The sequence below is a fragment of the Cricetulus griseus genome (assembly GCF_003668045.3).
Source record: "Cricetulus griseus strain 17A/GY chromosome 1 unlocalized genomic scaffold, alternate assembly CriGri-PICRH-1.0 chr1_1, whole genome shotgun sequence".
Taxonomy (NCBI): Eukaryota; Metazoa; Chordata; class Mammalia; order Rodentia; family Cricetidae; genus Cricetulus; species Cricetulus griseus.
Window position 1 is genome coordinate 255041704 of NW_023276807.1, and position 25518 is coordinate 255067221.

The window sequence follows — 25518 nt, forward strand, 5'->3', positions numbered from 1 at the left end:
TAATTGTATGTGATTTCAGAAATAAGGACATCATATCACCAAAACGTTGTTTGTGCTTTTACCAAGCTCTGTACCTTGTAGTTTTGGTCTAATTACTTTATTAGAGAATTGTCTCATTTTTTTTTCTTTTGATACAGAGACTTGCTGTGTAGTCTGGTTGACTTGGAACTTTTTATGTAGACCAGGCTGGCTTGGAACTCACAGAAATCCTTGTGCATCTGCCTCAGAAGTGCTGGGATTAAAAGTATGCACCAACTACACTCAGCTCTTACAGCATTTTTAAATTCTAGCAATACAAATAACAAAATGAGCAAGCAATTATATTTTGTGAATCAGAGTTGGTTACTAGGTGCCCTTTTTTTGTGGCTGACTTTCCAATGGGGCATATTCTGGAATTGGGGAGACACAGAGATAAGACGAAGAAGACTCCAAGTTTACACTCATTCACTAAAATCTTTCCCATATTTGTTTAATGAACAACATGGGTAAAAAGTGATTAGGTACAACCACTATCTCCTTGAAGAGTTAGCAGTTCAACCAATTATAGGAACATGAAATATAATTAAGAATGCAAGTGAATTTAGGGGGTCCAATGAGCAAGCGGAGAGTTCAGACGAGTAAGAAATCATTTCAAGCAGGGATGAATGAAAAAGCCCCGAGAAGGGATGTGCGTTTTGAACTTGTCTTACTGACTAGAGAATGCTTCGGGAAATGAAGCTATAACACAGGTCAGCGTTTGACAGTGCAACAGTATGCGTGTGGAGAGGAAGGGAGAAGCCGGGTTTGGAGATGTGACAAAATGTGTTTAATGTGTTCCTGTTAGAGATAACGGTCTATAATTGATTAGTGTGGTAAGCCGCACGATTTTTTTTTTCAAGACATGGTTTCTCTATATTGCTTTGGAGCCTGTCCTGGAACTCACTTTGTAGACCAGGCTGCCCTCAAACTCACAGAGATTTGCCTGCCTCTGCCTCCCGAGTGCTGGAATTAAAGGTGTGCGCCACCGCCGCTCAGCTGAGCAGTAAGGATTTATGGAGAACTTTTTGAATATGCTCTCAAAGTGGCTTTGGAGGTAGATCATTTTTAGTCGCAGGTTTAACTAAGTTTCTTGGGCTGCTGGATCTGATGTGGGGGTCATTTGTCATCCTGTACTGCTTTCTACTTCCTGTCTCATGAACCCAGGTTATTAGATCCTTTATAGTAAACGAGAGGCCAAACATAGCCTTCATCCAGCATTGCCTTTCTGATGTCTTTGCATCCTGATATGGAGAGTGTGTCGTTCTGAACCTTTTCCTCCTTTGGGGGCCCTGGATCTAGTTCTGCTGCTCTGGACAGTCTCACATACTTTCTTGCTGTCTTTGCTTTCCTCAATGTCCTGCTCAATGTTACTCGTCTTGGCTTAGAGCATTGTAGCATGACGCTACTTTTTGATTCCCAGTTGCTTTTTTTTATTTAAAATAGTTTTTTTTTCATACAATATATTCTGATTATGGTTTCCCCGCCCCTACTCCCCTCAGTTGCTACCTACCTCCCCTCCCATCTGGACCCAAACCCATTCTGTCTCTCCTTAGAAAACAAAGGGGCATGTAAGGAATAATAATAACATAATAAATAAAAACAAATCAGAAAAAGAGCCAAAGTAAAAGCACAAGAAATGCACACACACACACACATACACACACACACACACACACACACACACACACACACACACACACACTCGTACACACAGGAATCCACCAAAACCCCAAACTGGAAGCCATAGTATACACAAAGGATCTATAATGTAGAAAAAAAAAAAAAGCGCTGACTTAACATTCTGAGGTAAAGACTCTACAAAGATGCTGTTGCATTTGTTTTGTGTTGGCACCTACTGGAGGACATGGGACTTACCCTTAGGAGTGGTTTGTTTCCCCAGTGAGACTCCCTTGGAGAAAACTACGTTTTCCTTTACATGTGACTTTCAATTATAGAACCAGGGCTAGCGATGGGGCTGTGTCCACTTCTCCTTTTGGCTCTAGGACCCCATCTGGTGTAGATCCATGCAGGTCCTGTGCATGCTGCAAGCGTCTCTATAAGTTCATATGAGTGCCCGCCCTGCTGTGTTTAGAAGGCCCTGATTTCTTGGTGCCCTTCATCCCCTCTGACTCATGCACTCTTTCTACATCCTGTTCCACAGAGTTCCCTGAGCCCTGAGGGGAGATCTGATGGACATCCCTCTTAGGGTTGAGTGTTCCAAGGTTGCTCATTCTCTGCATAGTGCCTGGCTGTGGATCTCTGGATTTGTTCTCATCTGCTGCAGGAGAAAGTTTCTCTGATGATGGCTGAGCAAGGCACTGATCTATGAGTATAGCTCAATGTCATTTTATTGCTACCTTCAAAGTAGGATTTGATTTTCCCCTGGGTCCTTGGCCTATCTAGTTTCAGGTTCTTTGACACCCAAGCAGTGCTGGGTATGGATACTACTTCATGGAGTGGGCCTTAAATCAAATCAGATATTGCTTAATTACTTCCATAATCTTTGTGTCACTATTGCACGGATGTTTATTAGTGGGATTGTAGACTAAAGGTTAGTTGCTGGGTTTATGTTTACCTTTGGTAGCATGCAGAGTGCCTTCTAATACCATGAACACTAGTCAGCAGAGGTGAAGGCTGTAAGTCAGCACCAGCTTAAATTTTCTATGTTCAATGAGTTCTATAGGTGATGTCTCCAGCAGTGGGGCCTTAACTGTCAGTTTGTAGAGAGCCACCAACAGCCTTGACAATAGCCTGGATTGTCTGGAAGTTTCCATGGGACCCCTTTGGCCAACAACTAAATTAGATGTAGCCCATTCCTAGTACTATAAGCTTCATTTGGGGACAAGAGATGTCCAGTTAGGCCTCTGTCTCCCCTGTTATTTGGCAATTTCATTTAGAACACACACAGTGTATGGAAGCTTCTACTGTTAGGTATCCATACTATTGTAATGTGAAGAATAAAAACCCAGAGACTGATATTGGGGTCCAAGCTTCAAGCTGAGGATCAGAGAAGCAAAGCAGCCAGCCACTAGCTGTTACCTCTACCTCAGACCAAATTGGTTGATCCTATCTCCATGAATCCTCATAGGCAAAATGTTCTCAGTCCTGTCTCCTCAAGCCTTATATTCCTTTCTCCGCCCAACCTTATCACTCCTGTCTCCTCCTCCCTAGTGCTGGGATTAAAGGCATGTGGTCTCAAGTGCTGGGATAACCTTTGTGTGGGCTGGAGAGATGGCTCAGCAGTTAAGAGCACTGACTGTCCTTCCAGAGGTTCTGAGTTCAATTCCTGGCAACCGCATGGTGGCTCACAACCACCTTGAATGAGATCTGGTGCCCTCTGCTGGCGTGCAGGCAAAAGACTTTATACACAATAAATAAATAAAAATAAATAAATAAAATAAGAGAATATTTTCTTCAAAATACCTATGTGATACTATTATAGATAATATTTGATGCTTAATATAGGTTTCCTATTATGATTACTGAGTACATACTGTTTCTATTATGTTTAGTGGACACATAGTACAAGGCTATGTACTACATACTGTAAGAGAAGCAGCAATGAACATGGCTTATGTAAGACAATAGGAAAGCATGGTTCTATGGAGCAAGTATGATAATCATACATAGGTGTGAGCACAGAACCTAGGAACTTGTACAATCATTTAAGGGCAAGAAGGTAGGTTTATTCATAATGACATTGCCTTAGCTCTTGGCCAAGAAAAGAATAATTGTGTGCTCAAGACACGAAGCATGCCTGACTTAATTGCCTTTGTCACTTTGAAGGAGCAGATGCTCAGGTGTGCGGACAGATGCTGGTGCTCCTTTGGGAACACTTGATCTGTGTGTGTCTACTTGCAGGGATGGTGATGCCCACTGATTTCTGCTGACAGAAGCTGCATGGCAGACCCCTTCCATACTCTATTCAGTTATGTATGACCTCTGCTTGAAAGAACTTCAGCAGCTATGATGACAGCCTCGTGGATGACAAAATCTACATCTTCATGTCAAGCTAATTTTGGGAAACGTTTCATCATTTAGCTTCCCAGTGTGAAGGACATTAATAATTCAGTGATTCGTATACATTTCCATTCATTTCTCAGGCAAAGTTATTTGCATTGCATACAGATGGTGCAGGGTGGAGGGGCTCAGAAGGCCTGAGTTTTGGGTCAGGGTTGTGATATCGAGGTATCTCTTTCACACTCTCTATATATTATCTTTTTAGATTTTCTGTGCTTTCGGCAGCAGAGAACAGTTGACGGAAGTAGTACTATTTGTTAGCAGCTACACTTCCCAACGTTACAGGCCTGTGCTCACTCTGTCTGGGTTGTTGAATAATCTTTATTTTTAAAGCTTTCTTTCTATACTTTTTGATGTTAGAATGTGGCTTAATAAAAATATTTTTTCTGGGTTGCAACAAATATTTTTTAAATGCAGATTTTCTAAGGGAAGATGGCAGAGATTAAGTCTCTTGGGAGCCACCCATCTGTGAAAAAATATTTCTGTTGGATTAGAGCTCTGACAGTTGCAAAATGATTGCTGCTGCAAACCATTTACTTTGTCTCTTTGGACAAAATAAATTGTTTCCTAATTGGAGTTTCATCATGACATGCTCTGAAAAATGTGGTAGCCATAGTTTCCTCTTGGCTTACAGAGATGACAGAAAGTTGTTTACTTTTACAAAAAACATTTCTCTATCAACCACATTACAAGATGTACTCTAAGGAGTACTTTCCTACTGTTTGTGCACATTAACATATGCTATATGTTTTTCAATAATTTAAAAGAATTAATAAAAATTATTGTGTGTGTGTGCTTTTTTGTTGCATCATTGTGAAGTAAGTGAATTGGAATTTCTTTAACATAATCTTGTTTATCGTGAAGTGTCCTTGTTACAGAGACATTATGTCTGTGGATAGGAAAAATGGAGAGAACTCTCCACAGGAATATAGTAGAGATGGTTATGAAACATTTATTAAAGGTAATTCCTGGAGCAGACAGGAAGCAGATTCATATGTAGAAATTTGAAGGCAATGAAAGAAAAATCAGTTTGTCAAATCATCCATCGTCCGATTCTATTTTCATGTGAGGAAACAATGACAGCAATGTATGTTCCTGTAAGCACATAATGGAGAGAAGAAAGGGAAACCATCTGTTGACGATGGCTAGAGATGGAGCTGACCTCAGGACAAGAAGGGGACTTCTTACAGCAACTGACACTGAAAGAGGAAGCCTTATAGTTTCAACTTTTTGCCTTTTTCTATTTAACATCTGTCTTACAGACATGCATTACTTTTGTATTTGAAGTTGTGACCTTGAAAAGATTATTCTTGAAGGATGGGCTGGAGACATGAAGGGAGGCAATTTAGGAGACTTTAAGTGTTTGTGAAGGCCTTGACAGCTAACCCAAGTACAGAGAGAGAGTGATAGAAGGAGAAATAGGTGGGAGGCAGCACTCAGAAAAAGGCCTGATGACCAGTGTGAGCTTGGAGCCTGGAATTTGACTCCAGCGCTCTTCTGCAGATTGGTCCCTGAGCTGGGCAAGAAGAAAGGTCATTATCCCATCACGTGCTCCACACTGAGTCTCCTGGGGCAGAATTCGGTGTGAGCTCCTGCAGAGCACCTCTGCGCACACCGCCTATCTGTGCAGGCAGCAGTTTCAGTTCTGATTCCCCACTGACGTGTTTGCACACGAGACCTGGTAAGAGCAGCAGCATCTCTGCTAACAGCCCCTTGGGCTTTTCTCTGCAGCTCGGTGCCCTTCAGGCGATGGCACCATTACATCAGCCTCCTCCTTGGGGACTGGCAAACAGCTCTCTGGCTGTTTCCACAGAAGCCAGAATGCCTTTCTTCACTCGCTTGAAGCATAACTGTTGGCTGCAGTCTGCAAGATCCTTCTAAAAATCGTTTCTGTTTTCACTACGACGTGTAAAAACTTGAGCTGAACACACATGAAGCCGGCTCTAAACCCAGTGTCGTCATTGCCCCAAGGCAGACACTGGGAGCCCCAAAGCAGTCATTGGGAGCGTCACTGCCTCTTCTCTGGACTCCTCCCAGCCCCTGGCTTTACCCTCTAATTTGTATAACCAACTGCTCAACACAGGATAAGCAATGTCACACAGAAGATAGTCATTTCACGAGGGACTGCTCTTTTTATTTGTTTACTAAGAAACAGATGTTTAAACATCTGCTTAAGTACTGTGATCTCCCCCCCCAGCAGATTGAATCTTTCCTTCCAGCAACATAACCAGAAAAAGCAATATTTACCAAAGTAGAGGCAAATTGTATTTGGAAAGGGAATTCTATAAAATTGCTTTTTATAACGTCTCTAAGACAGAAAATAAAATGTCAACAAAAACTTATACGTGTTTAATAGGAGATAGCTTTGGCTATTTGAATTTTCAAAGCTAATTAGCATACCGTGACCTTGAATCTTTTTTATTTTTTTAATTGTGTGGCTTTGTGATATAGAAGACTAGAACATAAAGATTTTTTTTCTGTTTTTTTTCGGTGAAAATCAACTGAAAAATATAAATATATTTGAGAGCTGAACTGGTGTGATAGAGAAGACACAATCAAAATTCCCCATTTTGTTATGTGGTTTTTAAAAACTGGACAACTTCCCTGCTTTTAAAGTTTTTCCAGGCCCACATGGACATTTCTGAGGGACTGCATATGGCTGTATGCACACACAAAAGCTGAAGTCCTGCTGCTTGCTTCTATAATACAATATAAGAGCATTTGGCTTATACAATTAAGATAATCTGGTTGCATCCCAGAGCTGTCTTATTCTGAGTTTGAGTGATTTCTGTCTATTGTCACTTGGAAGAAAATATAATTCTGTCTTTTAGCAGAAAATAATTGGTAGATTTTGTGGCCAAATGGCTTATCTGGAGAAGGAATGTTGAAATTGCAACTTCAGACTTGTGTCATTTTGTACATAATTGAAATGGCAGTTTGTTTTGCTTTTAGCAGGAGATGACAGAAATTCAGTTAGTTGTTTCTCACTGATATGAATAACTGGTTTTCACTGAGTTGTTTAGTTGCTTATACATCCTGCAAAGCAGGTTGGGAATGAAGAAACTACATCCAGGTCAATCTGTTACCTTTTCTGGTCTTGATTTGCTCAAGTTACCTTATCACACACATGTGCAAGCACAAACACACAGAGACATAAGACTAGAATTAAATGAAAGAGACTTTTTAATCCATTATAAAGAAACTACCACCAGCACCCCAATGCTTAACTGGTTATAAGAGGGGTGATGGTCACATGTCTTTATTGATACTTTTGTGCAGATATCCAATGGCCATTTCCTTTAGTGTTCCCAGAGTGATCAGCATCACTTACAGTTGATTTCAGAGCTTACTCATTCGCCATTAGATTGATACACAGTCTAGACAGACTCTTCCTGCCCTGAAGTTTAAGCTTAAGGCTATTCAATTATGTTTCAGAAACCACACATAGAACAATTTCAACCAATGTGAATATTTAATATTCCCAGAGGAAGTGTAAAGGAATAACAGTGATGCATATGATATCCATGGGTAAGCCTACGCCAGCCTTACACTGGGGCAAGCTTCAGGGTGGAGAGCAGCAGTCTGAATCCCACGCATGGGCTCTCGAAGCTTCACAAAGTCAACCTATCCTCCAAGTCTAATGCTTTATGACATTGCAGCACTTGAAAGATTTGGGCAACGTGGTTTCTGCCTGTCTATCTGCTTCTTAAGTCGATGCCGAGGAGGACTCAGGAATGATTCTTTAGGGATTTTGGTTTTACCTTCTCTAGACTTCTGTAACAGGTACACCAGGCCCAAACAACAGCTTTCTATTAGGAAATGGAACGTCTCCAAGGGTTAGTGAAGAGATGCAGAATAACATTTTCTTATTTAAACCCCACTGGGGAATGTGGTTTTTCCTGAAACACTGCATTCTTCCTAGCATGCTCTAAAGAAAATTACTGAAATTCTTCACTTTCTATATTTGATTCTGAAAGCAAAAGAAAAAAAAAAAAAACCCATTGGTGGTCTAAGTAGCTCAGATTATATCCATGATAAAAAAAAAATTAGTGAATCTTTTAAACTTTGTTTTGTCTCTAAAACCATTGTCTTCCTGATGGTCAAACTTCAATCACTTAGATGATATTTTGGTTTTAGAAAACTAAGAGGTCTTTTTTCTTCTTTCTCTTTCTTTCTTTCTTTCTTTCTTTCTTTCTTTCTTTCTTTCTTTCTTTCTTCAGTCTCCATTATCTCTATTTGAAATCTAGTGGAACTTATTCTCAGCTGGTCCAAGACAACTGGAGACACTTCTGACCGTTTGTTATCAACAGCACCAGCTCATCTTCTGGTTATCCATGTAGCTTGCACATGCAGAAGGAGAAACAATGATGTTTTGCTTTGTCTGAACCCAGAGGTTCCTTCACGCCATTTCCTAAGCCCTTCTGCAAGAACAAGCTGGTAACTCTGGGGAGAAAAAATTCCCTACAGACACGAGCACCCATCTGTTCTCTGCAAGCCTGCCTTATTTTTCTTCATATGCAGCTGGTAGGTGGTGGGGAAATTGTCAAAAGTAAGCAGGCCAGGTAGGTGTCAAACCAAGGAAGGGAGACTTTAAGGCTAAACATGAAAGAAAGCCTGACAGTATGGACTTGCTGCAACAAAGTTGTCTGCTTCCTGTTGGTTCACAATCCTCTGCAGCATCTATATTCTGAAGGCTTCTTATTCTTTGATTGTCTTTGGTAGACATTAAAAAGATTGCGTGTGTGTTCTTTTCATTGCAGATAGAAGGCCACACTGTATAGAGTTCTTGGATTCTTCTTGAAGGAGGTCAGGCAACTTCTATTCTTCTCACTTTACGAATAATTCACCAACTTCTGAAAAATACAACCCAATTTTAAGAGAATCTCCCATCGGAACATCACACAGGCAGGAGTTTTCTTTTCATGTCATTTCTCTCTTTGGCTGTTTCATCTTTAGGCTCTAAGGGGACAGTGTATGAATCCTAACAATGACTCCTTTCTAGCATTTTGTTTTAAATATAAATTATAAAGTTTAGTTCAGATTTCTCATAATAGGGGTTTACTGTATGAATGTTGAGACTATAAGAAGTCTTCCTCCAGGGAGGAAACTCAAGTACTGGGAAGTTAGGTGACTCCCTGCAGTTGCACAGCTTGTAAAGGATGAAACAGAATAATTTTCTCCTCTTCTCTGTGATGCCTGTTCACTTGGATACACAGATCACAGTAGCTGTTTAAAAACAGTGTGGAGACAGTAAGTATACATAGCATATTTTAAGGGCTTCAAAATTCTTCAGATGCTTTTGTATGTTATGAATGGATTTTATGGCTTGACAAAAGAGTATATGTGTGAGTGTGTGGGTGTGAGTGTGTGGGTGTGTGAAGCTTTCCATATTTTTTTTTTTTTTTGCAGTCTTAACATTTCCAGAATCATAAAAACATGGCTTAGCTTTACGCTTACAACTTTTATATCTCTGTAACCTCTTGTGTAGACACAAGAGGAAGACCCAAGGGGTTCAGAAAACACATTGACTTCATGCAGTCTAGATCTAATTAGGATAAATTCACAATATATCTGGGAAACTCTAGCAGAAAACAAACCGAAAACTAAATTTATTCAATTTTAAAACAGAAATTTCAATCTGGGTGGTGGTGATGTAAGCCTTTAATCCTACCACTCAGGAGGCAGGTGGCTCTGTGAGGTTTAGGCCAGCCTGGTCTACACAAAGAATTGTAGGACAGTCAAGACTACACAGAGAAACCCTCCTTCAAAAAACTAAACCAGACCAAAGCAAAAAAACCAAAACAAAACAAAAATTAAAAACAAAAGACTGAAATTTCTTCAGTTTTTACTTACTGTAAAGTGTTTTTTTCTTGCATAAAATTCCTACCTAGAATGCCTAACTGATCACAGTCTTTGAATAAATATATGCTTTATACCCTATCCTCCTTCAGAGATTCAGTCATTATACACAAATTTCTGGAATTTAGTGAGTCATCTCTCAGCATTTCTATTAAGTGCTGAAGAGATATAACTATATGCTTGACTAGGGCACCTCTGTGAGCCCTGAGTACTTCTTAGGGCTGGGCCTGGAAGGACTGGTAGAATTCAAGGTCTTAATGGAATTAATACTTTCCCACCTGCCCATCCTCTTGCATGTTACAAGACTATCTGTTGCCTTGGTAACTGGCTGCTTAGATGCCTGTACTACACCAGCCTAGCAGCAGGATCTTCACCGCTGTCTTCTCTGCACGCCATCCCCAGCTTCCTTGGTCTAGTCACTTGCCTCCATTTCATCATGATTATCCCACAGCATGCCTGCATTTTTGTGAAGGAGGCTGATGAATGGGTCCTTCAAAGATATTAGGGTCACTACATAGATGTGTACATACATTATCTTAGGGTCACTACATAGAAGTATGCATACATTATCTTAGGGTCACTACATAGAAGTGTGCATATATTATCTTAGGGTCACTATATAGAAGTGTGCATACATTATCTTGTTTAGAAAGAATTTTCTGATGTGATTAAGTTTGTTATCACAATGGTTTTTGTAAGCAGTAAGTATGAGGAACTGTCAGAAAAAGATTAGTGACAGGACCAGAGTTCAAACAGATGCTCCCGGAAAATGCATGGAATGATCAGAAAGTGTGATGGTTTGAATGAGAATGGCTCCATAGACTCATATATTTGAATGAGAATGGCCCCATAGGCTCATATATTTGAATGAGAAAGGCTCCATAGGCTCATATATTTGAATGAGAATGGCCCCATAGACTCATATATTTGAATGAGAAAGGCTCCATAGGCTCATATATTTGAATGAGAATGGCCCCATAGGCTCATATATTTGAATGCTTAGGCCCCAGTTGGTGGATCTGTTTGGGAAGGATTAGGAGGTGTTGTTACCTCATCCTTGTTCTCTGCTTCCTGCTTGTGGATCAGAGGCAGGCTCTCAGCCACTGCCCCAGCGCCATGCCTGCTTGCCTGCTGCCATGCTCCCTGTCATGACGGTCATGGACTCCAACCCCCTGAAACTGTAATCAAGTCCCCAATTAAATGCTCTCTTTCCTCAGTTGCATTGGACATGGTGTCTCTTCACAGCAATAGAAAAGTAACTAAGATACCAAGGAAGGTGAGAAGCATCCAGGAACTAGGAAAGGGATGAAAACGTTCTTCTCTGAAACTCAGGAGAAAGAAAATCTACAGACACATTGATTTGCTCGTTCCTAACTTCCTGAACTGTAAGGAAGTTATTTGTGTTGTTTAGAGCCAATGTATTTGTGGTAATTTGTTATGGAAACAGTAAGAATAATGCAGTTATATATTAAAGCACTCTCAAGATCATGATATTATATTGGGTATTATTCTCAGTGGAGCATCATGATACTTTTAAGACTTTTCTTTAAAATTAGTTTTTCAAAAACAAACTTTAAAGGTTGTTTCTTATACATAAATTTTGTGCCGTTTCTGTATTTTTCATTAATATATTTATTCATTCAGCTTGTATTTATTAAGCAGATAAAGGGATGTATTATTGAAGACAAAGGTATTTAGGACATAGAATTTTGTTCTAAGGAACTCGTAAGTCAGCTCGAGGTATTAAGACACTGTATAAATAACCGCTGCCCAACGTACCATGCTGTATTATAGTCATACAAACTGTTTTCTCACAATTCTGTCGGTTAGCACTTGGGATTTAGGTGCCGCTAGAGTTGTTTCCTTCCAAGGCTTCTCTCCTTTGCTTGGAGGTAGCGTTTTACCTTGAGCAGTCGTGTGGTCTTCAGTTCGTGTCTGTACCCTATTCTCCTCTTACTAGCATACCAGTCATATTGGATCAGAGGCTGTTCTACTGAACTCTAAGTCAATTGTCTCTCTAAAGACTCTATCTTCATATAAGATATATTTTGAGACCAAGGGAGTTTAGATTTCAGGTGGCTCACAACACAGTCAAGCTTCTGTTTTAAGCACATTCAGAGCAGAGTGAGATACTCCAGGTAACTAACTGTTAGTAACAGAATTTACTTAATGTGATGTGTGTTGGTGGCATGGCTCAGTGGATGAGGACACCTGCGACCAAGTCTGATGACCTGGGTTTAATCCTTCACACTCTACTTGATAGAGGAAATAACCGACTTATGTAAATTGTTTTCCAAGCTCCTTCTACACACACACACACACACACACACACACACACACACACACACACACACACAAATAAATACTTGTAAAAAACAACCAAATGATGACCAATAATCTTGTTGTAGGAGGCTCCTTGCATCATATTGCTAACCTGGAGGAGCAATTCTGTTTAAAAGATGTGCAAATAGTAACTATGTCAAAGGCTACATTTTATTTTTGAGGATACTTTTTAATTGATTCTTTGGGAATTTCACATCATGCCCCCCCAATTCCATTTACCTCCCAGTCCCTCCATATCCCCCCCTTTACCCTTGTAGTGTCCTCTTTCAAAATAAAATAAAAAATATTAATTAAAAACTCCAAGCAACAATAAAATAGCAAAACAAAAACCAAAACAAAAACCCCACTTCACTCCCTCTGTCTTCCCCACCTCTCCATTACCTCTTCGTTCATCTCAGTGGCTTCGGGAGCTGCAGTGTGTCACACAGCATACTCTTTTGTCCAAGCAGCTTTACTTGCAAATGTTCATTGTGTAATGAGTGTTTGGTCTGGTCCAAGGCCTCTGGCTTCTGGTACACCATCAATACTGGACCCTCATTAAAACTCCTCTTTGATATCCTGCTGTTGCTCAGAGTTATGGTGATCTTGTGGCTATGGTTCCACAGGACCAGTCCCTTCATATCTACCCATCTATTATTGAAGGGACCAGCTCCCCATTTCGGCAGCCATAACAACCGAACCCGTGCTTGTCTGACCTTGTCTTAGTCACTAGGAGGTTAGATGCCTGCCTCGTGGCAAGGGACCAATCAGAAGTTAGCTTGTGGTGCTATGCTTTATGGCTCTGGGTGTGCTTTACGGACAAGCACACAGCAATGATGCACAGAGCATAGCAACCACCCCGGGAGGGCCTATGGGCCATAACAACCATTTGACCAATCAACACAGGGCAAGCCCTCCAAGCCTGGAGGCACACCATTCCTGAGCCTGTGCGTACCCCTAGATACTCCCCTTACGCTGCCCTATAAGATCTCTATGCAGACGCTTAGAGCTGTCTTTTCTAGCCATCCGCCATGGTGGGTGGATAAAAGAGTCAAGCTAACATAGGGTTAGCACATTAAACTATAATAAAGCCTCGAGCAGTTTGCATCAAGCTTTCGACTCCGCCTGGTGATTGGGGTGACCTCGGTCCTGGGCTGAGATCCTGGAGGCCTGAGCCTTCTGGGGGGTCTTACATTATAGATGGATATATGTTGGGATGGGCCAACTCAAAGCCCTGGATGTGGGCCTGGGTGGTAGGAAGGCTCCATTCTGTCCCTTCATGAGCTTGGTGAAGAGCTCTTAGGTGGGATTCCTCCACGCCATTCCCAGGCTGCAAACAAAGCCAGCAGCTAATGAATGAGCCTCCTGATGAATCTGACCTTTCGGAGTAACCAAATTTACTGCCATGAACTTTAGTGTGCTTCTAGGAGCTGCCTCATCTAGGTTTATAGATGTATCTTGACTAAGACAAAAAAAAAATAGATGTTTATTGTTCCCTTAAGAGAATGTATTCCAATAGAAAGAGCATGATATATATTTAACATGTTAGGTAAGCAAAATATACTAAATTCCTTGGGGTCCCAATTATCCCAAAGGCAAGGTCTAATCAAATGCAGAGAATATTCGCACAAATCCTTTCATTCCCCTATCAACGGCAACAAAAATGCTCAAGCTGCTGGGGACTCAGAGCCTGTAATTCTGTTAACTTGATTTGGCACATCACCGTTAAAGTGCTGCAGATACAAAGGTGTGTCCCAGGGGCTGAGATCCCAGACGTGGAAAGATTCAAAATACATGTAAGACGCACCACCCAGTATGCGTGAGGTACCATGTAGGAGACCTGATAACCAATTGAGCACCTTTGAACTTATAGGCACAGGCAAAATAATAAAAAAGAGATTCCACCGTTAGGTTACTCGTTTGTTTGTATAAGTGTCTGCCAACCATGTGACTTACAAATTTTTTTTTTTTTTTTTTTTGGCTATACTCTGTCAATTGTGCTACGTAATTTAGTTCTCAAGTCCCAAATAACCCTGCTAGGGGTAGAAAATGAATGTTTTCATGTGAAGAAATAAAATGGGAGACTGGGGGATGCCCAGTACTGACAGTTAAAATGCTGCTTTTTCTAACTTAGTATTGTTTCAATTGTAGGGTAATTGAATTCAATTGTCTGAAGAGTATTTGTTTGCTAGCAACATGTGATTGTATTTAATGACTATGCACAGTTTTTAGCAGGAGTTTCTGGATTTTTCTTATAATGTTGATTTACCTCAAACCGCGCCGTTTTCCAGATGGGCTGAGTTGGGTTTTAACGAAGGCCCCTAGCTAATCACAGATTGGAATCAATTATACCACACAACTGTTTGTATTGATGGTGCTGTTATCATGGGGGTGAGAACAGGAAAGTGCTCCTTGGCAACACACTTTCTGTAGTCAAGGAGATGCTGTCCCACACTTTGAGAAGAGATGGAGATATCCCAAGGGTGCAGAGAAGATGCTTTCAGAGAAGCAACTGACATCCCTTATAATCAAATCTACAGCAACTGATATCCCTTATAATCAAATACAAGACTCAAGTTACTATCTTTTTGATAATAAAGCTGTGCAAACTTGGATAGAGATGTTACAGACACAGGATGAGTCACTCAGAGTTGAAAGGCACAAATACATAAGTTTCAGGTAGGTAGAGTCAGCTCGAGGATTTTACTTCAGAGAGGTGCAAACGATTTCCAAGAGGGGTCTTAAGTGGAGTCTGAAGAAAAGAAGAGCCGGAAGGGCAAAATTTCTCCTTCATGTAACTATGTGCATTCTCAGCAAAGCAAGGCAGAGGGGTCGATAGCAACCTCAGACAGAGACAGTTTCCCTTGGGCCTTTCCTAATTACTATGCCTTATTGTCTCCTCTGAGCTTTCTCTTGTCTCCATTCCAGGGTCCCGGACCTCCTCCTTTTTGGAACTGAAGTATCTTCCCTTTCTTTGCCCTCTGCAGATCATTTGCTCTTGACCGTGCTCCCCCAGGCATTTCTTCAGAACACTGCCCTCCTAACACTCCCCTCTCCAGATTCTGTATGTAGGTGCTTGGCTTCCTGTGGACAAGCTTAGGCTCCATCTTATGGTCTCCTCAGTGCCAACAAAATCAATCTCTTTATTTCTGAAATTAATGGATATGCTCAGAGTTATTGTCATTGTTTTTGGAACCTCAGGGCATACTGGGATCTACGGGCTGTAAAAGGCCTATATGGATAGGAAGTTTTAATATTTTGACAGTTGCCATTACAGTTTTTTGAAAATGGTATTTGAATACAATTGAATTTGTTCAGAGTTTCTTAATGATCTATATGGCTGAGTTATTATACCAGTGGAGACTTACAGTTATCACAAACTATCACAAGAACAGAGTAAGTTTCAAATTTTAAAGCAAATCTGTGCTTTGTTCAAGTCACCTTAATATTTTATAAATTTCTTCCAACACTGTGTGCTTCAGTTAAAGAGGGACTAAGCCTCTGTAAACCAAATTATAGATTGTCAAATGTGTTCATTCTTTTCTAAACAGCATCATTGAACAGGTTGTAAAAGTTTGTCTTTTGTAGTTTAGAAAATTTCTTCTTGATAAAAATTTCTAGATGAAAAATTGCATTTGTTGTTATTCAGATCTTTGATATGATATGCAACCCACCTGAATTGTCTCTTCATACTTATCTAAAAACTGGGTTCCAATCTAGGTACCAATCAATAAAATATGAGGGGAGCAAATAGACCTGTTGGTGTTTTTAAGTGAAATTCAATGCAAATTTTCTGCCTAGATGGAACACACTCTGTGCTGACAGTTGCCTTAAGCATCTCAATGCTGTGTTGAAGCCAGGATACAGCAGAGCATCCTTTCTGCTGCTGGCTTTCTGATTCAGATGTTGGCTGTAGGTAATCCAGACCACCTTCAGGGGTCAGAGTATGAAATATGGCCTTGAATTTATGATCCAGAGACTAAAAACTTGAAGAATATAGAATGCATAACAAACTTTGGTTGTTTATGAGAAAACACACCATATTTGTGCAAGGGAATTAAGTAAGATACAAGCTATATGAAATCCAGACAGCTGAAGATTTAATTTCACTTTTGTGTCTAAAACGATACATGCACATTTTAAAGCTTATGAAATTTATACCAGAAAAGTCTTGTAAACATTCTCCAACTCTTCTGTGACTAATCCAAATGAAACTGAAATAAGACAAGAGGTACACACTCAATCATGCAATCACTTGCTTCCCGGCCTTGTAAACTTAGCTAAATGTAATTTCTTTTTGGTCAGCCTAACTCATAGGGAGAGGCATCATCACGTTTGTGCTTGGCACGGCTAATCTGGTTATTTGCTGGCATCCAGTCACGTGCTCTTCTGAAGCCTCCATATTTGTTTTACTATATTTTCCTAAAGCATGAAGGTCTGTGCTGCTTAGCTTCAATCAGCTGTCATTGTTTCTCTCCAGAATGTAAGATTCAGGTTTCATGCTTTTCAGAGTTTCCCATTTCTCTTGATCAGACTTGCTTTGCCATTTCCTTCTTTCCATCTGTTTCTTCTGTGAAGAAATTACCCTTCCCAGGAGCAAAGGAGTTGATAAAACTCCAAAGGAAGGTCCTGTCTATTTCAGCTTGTTTACTCTGAGAGGGTAGATAAAGAGACTAGGAGAAAGAAAGAATGGTCAGAAAGATTTAACCTAAGAAAGAGATTTAGAATTTCAAATTAAAACCATGCTCATCTCCATAAACTTTAAAATCTAAAATCTATATATGTATTTGTCATAATTCTGAACCAATTTTGTGATCCATAGAAATGTAAATTAAAATAGTTAATTCTGCTTTCCATTGAAAGTAAATTTTGTCAACCATTTTCTCATTAAAACATTTTAGAGCTAAACCAACAACAAAATTACATCTCCAGAAATGTGATTAGATTTCCTAAAAGAACATCAATCTATTTAGAGAACAGTCTTGGCATTTTTAAGCGTGTGTGTCTACATCAGTGCTTTTCTTCTGTGGACAGAATGATGTAGTGAAAAGAGCACGAGGTTCTGGAATTAGAGGAACTGGGCGGGACTCCCGGCCTGTCCTAGCAGCCCTGTGACCTTGGGGTAGGTCATTTCATCTGTCCAAGGCTTCCTTTTCTTGCCTGTCAAATCAAATAATGATAAGAACCTTTCAGTTTGGTGTATGGATCCCATGAGTAACACAAGTGAAAGAAAGAGCTTTGTTGACTGTGAGCCGTCATTGGAAGTACAGTCATTTTATTTCAGATGATCTTGAGTTAGAATACACTAACACAAAGTCGATGACTGTTGGCACCCTCAGTAACCCTGGCTTTATTTAATTAACAGATTGTTAATGTGTCCAGTTTTTTGGATAATGTCTGAAATTCTTCAATCTAGAAAAAAAGAAGCTTGTTTTAAAGACCGTCTCTCCCCTTGAAGCTGAATCATACGACTCTCACCTCAAATTTTGCCATGCATTAGGACCACTGCTCTCTCCTTCAGAGAAGCCCGTTGAGCCTTGATTTCTGTGAGAGAGGATATTGGAAATAAGTCCCTGTGTGTGGAAACCACTCACCTCTTGGACACAGTGAGCACAGTGTCCGGGTTCTACTCTGCTTGGAGGTGTCCACGAAAGCGTTTTACTTTCTTTAGAATGATCAAGGTCCAAGTAAGCATTTTAATATATGTTATTAATGTGGTCACTTTGGGGGCAATGCCATAAAATACAATATTTAATGTTTATTATAACCCTGAGTCCCCTGTGATGAATTAATTATTCAAGGAACCCAGTTACCTGCAACTCAAGGCACACCAAAGCACTGCTCAACCAACAGCGGCACAGTCAAGAATCACAGATGCAGGTGATTACTTCTGTCTGGGAAACAGGGAAGGCTGCCTCATGGAGCTGATATTTAAATCAGTCCTTTGGACAAGGAAGGGCATGTCTGGAAGAAAAGTCATGGAGCTGTGGAGGAAACAGTGTTATAACGTAGCGATGCTAGTAACCGGCAGGGGCCTCCTTCTTGTGTATGGGGTGGGGTGTAGGGATCCAATACTAATTATATAGTAAAATCTTGCCAAATTTTCTCCATTTTTGCATTAAAAATGTTTTAGAGTTGAGTTCCTAAATTCTAAAACACCTACAGAAACACTTAATGAGTAAATAGTAGATTGTCCTTAAGCTAACGAGATTAGGTCAAGTTAATTGGTATAGCATGTTGTTTTGTGTATCAGTTATTATCTGACTGCAACAGACACTAACTCTAGCTAATTTAGTCCGTCAAGAAAGAAAAAGAACAAAGGAAACTAGAAGCTGTTCTTACTAACAGATTCTTTGCAAGGTCAGCAAAACTAGGTTATCCCATTCAATCTGGAGGTTCAGTTTTACCTGGCAACTCAGCACATCAATATCATTGGTCCATACCCAGATTACCAGCTGCAAATATGCAAGTGGAACCATCTCAGTGTCTTGCTAAAACTGATAGAATATGTGGTACTATTCTAAAAGTTCTGTCCCTTTTCTAAAATCAAATTCTTCCATTATAGCCTAGGTATATGTTCTCTTTCTTCTTACTAAATTTTCTTTACTCTCCAATCATCTCTAAGTGCCTGTGTGTAGGACTCACACTAATTCTCTGAAAAGTGCACTGGGTCTGTGCTTGATTCTAATGTTTTAATGTATTCTTCTGTTGTGCAGTTCTGAATAGTTGTTGCCCGTATGCACCAGTGGTTAGATATTCTTCATGGCATTCTGAGGTGAGAGCATTTACTTTACTGCACTATTATGACTTGAATCTAAATGTTCCCCATTTGCTTCTGTTTCGAATAGTCGGTCTATAGCTTGTTCTTCTCTTTTGACGGCTCTGTAGCCTTTATGAAATAGGACCCAGGTGGTAGAAATAGATCACTATGGATGGACCTTTGGAGGTTATACCCATTTATGATTCTAGCATCAGTCTCTGCTTTCTGGCCAGCCACAGTGTGAACAACTGCTCCAACCCACTTTCCTGCCACTAGGAATGGAGTCACTCCACCTTGCCTTCTCTGTTATGGTGAGCTGAAATCCCTCTAAAACATAATCCAAAGTAAACCTCTCCTTCCTTAATTGTCTCTATCAGGTATTTCTTCACAAGAAACAGCTAATACAATGTCTTCCCGGTCATGATGCTCTGCCTTAAGGACAGTTTCCACTAATGGTTCCCAAAGTCTTAATTCGTCAATTCCCTTGGGTATCTGTTCTTGGCCTGTCAAAATAATCATATAGAACAGCAATATCTGGGGCTGGAGAGATGGCTCAGGGGTTAAGAGCACTGACTATTCTTCCAGAGGTCCTGAGTTCAATTCCCAGCAACCACATGGTGGCTCACAACCATCTGTAATGGGATCTGGTGCCCTCTTCTGGCATGCACTGTATACATGATAAATAAATAAAATTAAAAAAAACCCAGCTATTCCTTCTATTGATTCGTATGCTAAAATTTGAGCCGTTGTAATTCTATATTTCTGTCCAGAGTTGGTTTATATTTTACTTCAGAAAGCATCTTTTATATTTAAACCTTTCAATACAAAATGCTGCTGCATGCCAGACACTTTAAATGCATTATTTCATCCATCTTTTAAATCATATTTGAAAATATAGGCTTATGAAGCACTTAGGAAGTGAGGACAGGAAGACCAGGAGTTCAAGGACAACCTCCACTATATGAGAACCTGTTTCAAAAAACAACAACAAAAAGGCAAAATAAAGAACAATAAATAGGTTTATGAGTAAGATGGATTTTCAAGTAAAGAAGCAGTCACTTAAGGAATTCAAGCAAATCATTTATTGTTACCCAAATTACTGCATTTTCTAAGTAGCAAGGTACTGTAAATTATAAAAATAAAACAAGACAAAAATAAACCCACAAGACATTATTTACTTCCCAATAGCTTTTCATGGAGAAGACAGAACACACTGTATAAGTGCACGTTAATTCCAAGACTGATCCAGTCGAACACATGGAAGCTGAGTGTGAGGGGCAGCCAGGTGAAATCTGGACTGTATAATTCTGGAACACACACACACACACACACACACACACACACACACACACACACACACAGTGTCTCTACATTCTTCAGATTCACTGGCTTTTAGTTATATATAGTGTTTTAAAAGGCTTGTGAAATAAACACTAATTTTTGAAATTGTGAAAATAATCGCACAGATTATTTATAAGTGAGTACACAAATGAGAACTGAAGAAAACCCCAAATTGTCCCGAATCACTAAACATAAACTTGTCAGAATATTGGTGTTTCAGATGTCAAAGAGGGTGCAGAGTGGAATATTGATTAGTTAGTGTGTTTGCTACCTTACATGGCTCAGTTCACTTAATCCTCATCACCAGCTCAAGCTACATAAAGTATCCATGTCCAGAAATGGCAGTAAAGAATCTGCCGTAGTCCATCCACTAACACAAAGCAGAGGTTATATGAGACCCAGCGAGACTAACTCTAGAATCCACAAACTGTGAGGATGGTTGGTAGAAAATCCTACAGTCCCCAGACCTTAGGGTTGCAGCAGTGTTTTTGATTACTCAGTCAAGTTCTTGCAGAGGAGTGCTTCCTGTCAGAGTGGCCATCTACATGGGGCAGCCTGAGTTTCAGTGACAATGGGATCCTTCCAGAACCCCACTGTTTTTCCAGATCTGAGTTGACCAGCTTTGGTTTTGACAGCCTTCCATTCTTTGGATCAGAGTCCAACAGAGCATTAAAAGTTATTGGGTTGTGACATGATTTTTGTCCCTAGACTAAAATCTGTGGTCAGGCTCTGTGTTTTGTTTCTTGTTCATGTCTGGCAAAGCTAAGGACTCAACAATTACTCTCAATATTAATGATCTGTGTAAGAAGCCAAACAGAAGCAATTTTACTCTTAAACAACAGCAACAAAGGGCACATCATAAGAAATGAGGTTCTTTTATCAGCCCACAGCCAACCCACACAGCACCTTTGATACATTAGAAAAAGTGTTCTACCAGGTGTATAAATCAGGTGGATTCGCAAAGATCCAGGTCAGCCCTGGAACCCATTATAGTAGTTTTTTTCCAGCATTGTGTTTCATGCCTATAGTCTCACATTTCAGGCAAAGGCAGGATGGTTGCAATTTTGAGGCCAGCCTGGGCTGCATAGTGAGAGTCCACCTCCCCTTTATGTGTCCTCCCCACACCAAAAAAGCAAAACTAAAACAAGGAAGAAAGAAAGAATGAAAGAAAGGAAAATAAATAGATTTCCAAATCCACCTTCTCTTTGGCTGGGCATGCTTAAGTTTTAGTGCACAAATGTATAACTATATATCATTCGGGTTTATATCTTGGGTCTCCCTTTTGTGTGTGTGTGTGTGTGTGTGTGTGTGTGTGTGTGTGTGTGTGTGTTTCTGTGTATTCATGTGTAGGAAGGAATACTGTCCTTTTGTCTTTCCCAGGAAATGTCTATTTCTGTCTAGCGTGTAAAGATAGAAAGTGGGAACATCTATTGATTTATACTTTGTTCACTGTCCATGTCCATGATTTTCAAGGACGGTGCTTTAGATTTATTGGTTATTATTTTCATCCTTATATTATGGTTTAGATATAATTTATATTGGATATTTTCAATGTTTAGAAGCGAAACTATCAAACCCTAAAACATTATATGAATTCTCTAATGATTTTCATCTTCTGTGTTTATTGAGCCACTAGAAAAATAGTCAAATCTAGTGTCACACAAGGGTGAATTCTATTTCTTTTCCAGTTGTGTGCTGGACTGTATGTTTACATGTATACACATACAAAAATATGGAAACACACTCACAAAAACTGCTCTCCTGTGTTGTTTAGGAATTTAAGGGTAATGCCTCTCCAGATAATACTAATTAACTGAAAATGATCATGCCCGTAATTGTGATCTTAAAATTTTAATTAATTTTTACAGATATTTGTTTATTTTACATATGTACATGTACATGTATTTGGCTGTACTCATGACAGGCACATGTGTGGAGGTCAGAGGGCAATATCGAGGCACTAGGTCTCCCCTTCCACCATGTGGATTGCAGGGGTCAGACAAAGGTCCTCATGCTCATTCGGAAGTGCCTTACCTGCTCAGCTGCCACACAGGCCCGCCACTAATTCTTTTTCAAGTAGACCTTCTTAAAGTTTACATTTGAACACTCTGTCTCAGATTACTGAGACACACAAATGTTCTGAAAATATAGGAATTAAACAGATATATCAAGACAGGTTCTCACTGTATAGATCAGGCTAAATTGAACTCAAAGAGATCCACTTGCCTCTGTCTCTTATCAAAGGCAGGTGTTACCATACCCAGGCCAATTAACACATGCTTGCATTGACTATGGCTCTGCTACCACACTATGTTTTTTAGGAGTGATAGTCATGTTTATTTTTAATAAGTACCACAGGCCATTTAAAGGCCATTTTTAGTTATTTTGGGGAGAAGTACATGTTTTCTCTCCATTCACAAGCCTTCAACTTAGGACCTTGCCTCCTTGCCTCCAGGTGCATTTGGAAATGGGATGGCTCAACTGCCATCAGTATCGGGTGTTCCTGTTACTTCTCAAGAAGCAACTTCTCAGCTGTGGGACTGAAGCAGAGTCCTGTCCCTGCCCTCACTCTGAGGATGAGTCACTCAGTGTGGGAGAGGTTTGTAGATGGAAACTGCTCTGCTCTCTCCTTTGGTAACCAAGGCAAAGGCATCTGGCTGAGAGAGTGTCCAAGTACCAGCAAAGGCCGTAGAAGAGTGTCTAGACCAAAAGCTAATCCCATTGAAGGTCATAGACAAGTGTCCAGAAGAAACACGAACCCCACGGTCAGGCTTGCTAATGCCTGCTAACACTGTTGACTATCCTTTGCTTATTAGAAAATTTAATTCACAGCATCTTCAGAGAGACATTATTTCCAGATACCAAGCTACTTTGTCTTCTGACCCATGTTGGCTGTCATTGAGCACGTCCATACATTGAATTGCCTCTGTGTGAACTGGGGAGGACTAGAGAACAAGAGAGGGCTTGGATACTTTGGGAGATAGCACTGAACAGAAAGTCAGAGAGTGAGGCCTCTGAGATGTGCCTTAGATCTCAGCTTTGTGTTTTCAGTTTTGGAAGATCTCAAAGGCATTTAAGTTCCTTCACTTCCAATATCCCTTCTTGTAAATGGCAGTTGCATGGAAAACACCTAGCACAGAGTGCCTGGGTTATTCCCAGTGATTGGTAAACGACATCTTTTCCTACTATGAATACATGCTCACCAGAAAAAGAAAAGTTCTGAAAGTCCCTTCTCCTCTGTTGATTTAGAAGCCCCATGAATGGCTAGGATAAATAAAACTATGGAGACTTTTGAATTTGGGTGATATTGCCCAGGGTGTCTAATAAGTTAGTCTTAATAATACTACATGTTTCCAAAGAACTTGATTAGATAAATATCAGAAATAAAAATAGTATGATAAATATGAGAAATAAAAATAGTAATGATGACACTGAAATGAGTGTATTGTTTTCTGTTTGTTCAGTGTAAACTTTATTTTCTATGTGGCTTAAGTAAATGATTTTTAAGTGTTTACAGTAAAGGTACACATTAAGTACGCCTGTTTCTATTTGACAGCTACAGCAGTAACAGAGAGATTAAGAGCTGTCTTAGAGACTGCATAACTGGCAAACAGAAGCCCTGGAGTTCAATTCCAGGTTTGCAATACTTGAGAGTCTTTTCTTTCTTGCACTTTCTGTGTGCTCTACTGGGCTAATGGTTTTGCCCCTGAGATCAGTATAGTGAGCATCAATAGGTAGTTTGGTCACCTTAGTGAATAACAAATTCTTTGCTGCTGACTTCACAACCACTCATGGAATCTCACAAACTCTTCTTTGCCTTGACTCAGAATCCCTTTAGCTGATTGAATTATTTCCATGGATGTGGATTTCAATTCCATCTAATAGCAACAAGATTCAACTTAACAAAGGAGATGAGCTGTGCTAGGGGTTTTCAGAGAGGGGTTTCTGTCATAACTTTCCAGTTAGATGAATTTGGATAATAGAATTAATAACATCTGTCCAGTTCAGGAGGAGAAAAACTTTTATTTGGGGGATAGGCTTTACTTCTCATGGATCTTGTATGAGATGAAAAATAAAAGATCCCAAAGGAAAAAAGTTCCATTATACAACTAGGACAGGCCATAATATCAGGACATATTGAAGAAGAATAAGGCATAAACAATGGGGAAGATGAGGCAGGGGAAAATGAGGTTAGAGGCACCAGCAGGGCAAATGCATGGGCCATCTCTGGGAGAACAGAAGAGAATACAATTAGGCCCGTCAGTGAATTCAGGAAGTTCTTTGAAAAATTGAAAATCGCTGAATTGAGTCTTGGATGGCGGAGTAAGAGGCTTGCAAATGATGGAGGGGAGGCACGGAGCGCAAAGTGGAGTTCAAGCTCATGTCACAAAGGAAAGCATTAGACAACTTGGAAATAGATCAATAGTATCATTCAAGTGGAACACAGAACCGAAAGTAATCAAAATAGTAGACCCATTGTTGTGTGACAGATTTTACTGAGGAGACATGACACACACGTTTGTTCACCCCAGAAAGGAAACCCGAGACAGACCAAAGTAGCAACCGCACCACTGTACATGGCCAGTGTGCTCTCATTAGGGCTACTAGCAGGAACATGGGTGAGTGGTTACAGACAGGGAATAGGGGTGACTCAAAAGCAGCTGCGTCATCAAAAGGCCCACTGCAATGTGGGCTGTGATTCGTGAAAGCTGCAAGCCTGGAGCCCTCTGGACAACTTGTAGGTTGCAGTCCAAAAATCTCTCTTTTGCATCTCTCAATCTCTTCCCCATCAGCTGCTTATTCCTTTAATAAAATGGGAAGAGCTTTCCAGAGCATCTTCCAAGTTGCTTTCTCCCAGACTTCTGACCTTTTATGTGCCTCCGGAGTCTCCTGAGCCACCTCCTCTCCTGGATGGAATGTTCCAGTTCAGAGGAAATCGCCATACAACTCCTGCGTGTGCCCCTTTCCAACACTAGCGTATTTTCTGCTCCTTTCAAACCAATAGGGCAGAGTTCATTATGGCATAGCACATGTGAAGTTAGCACCAGATTCCATGGGTTAAAGAGCTCAGTGCCATATCATGGTTCCCTGTTTCTCTTGGGATTGCCAGGCTATCCATATTTCCCAGTTAACTACAAGTTTGGTGATTCCCCAGATACCCCTCCATAGGTTCAATAATCCCATTGAATCACTCACAG

The 25518-nt window shown here is 40.3% G+C and overlaps 1 long non-coding RNA gene across 2 annotated transcripts in view; it reads left to right on the forward strand.

Annotated features, from left to right (window-relative positions):
- Positions 1 to 25518, forward strand: part of LOC113839263 — a 101532-nt gene that overhangs the window by 62157 nt on the left and 13857 nt on the right. The window contains exon 5 of one of the 2 annotated variants that reach the window (XR_004772440.1): positions 3880 to 4762. The exons of the other annotated variant lie outside the window; for it this stretch is intronic. This is a non-coding gene — a long non-coding RNA (uncharacterized LOC113839263). Of the gene's footprint in view, positions 1 to 3879; positions 4763 to 25518 lie in introns of those variants that run through there. 2 annotated transcript variants of the gene reach the window in all.